This window comes from Sinocyclocheilus anshuiensis, unplaced genomic scaffold (genome assembly GCF_001515605.1).
Source record: "Sinocyclocheilus anshuiensis isolate Anshui unplaced genomic scaffold, SAMN03320099.WGS_v1.1 scaffold1031, whole genome shotgun sequence".
NCBI lineage: Eukaryota > Metazoa > Chordata > Actinopteri > Cypriniformes > Cyprinidae > Sinocyclocheilus > Sinocyclocheilus anshuiensis.
This window is the reverse complement of record NW_015542633.1, coordinates 710,585-710,807: the sequence shown is the minus strand read 5'-3', so window position 1 is coordinate 710,807 and position 223 is coordinate 710,585.

Sequence of the window (223 nt, the reverse complement as noted above, 5' to 3'; positions counted from 1 at the left end):
TATGAGTTTTAGTTATTTTGGTACTCCAAGTTAAACTATACTGAGAAATGAGAAAATAAAACAAGTTTATATATATATATATATATATATATATATATATTAGTTAACAAATTTTTATTTATATTTTAGTATTATATATATATATATATAAAATAAAATAAATTGAATAAGTAAATAATTTTAAAATAAACTGTAACTACAGTACTACAGTGCGTAAAAAAAG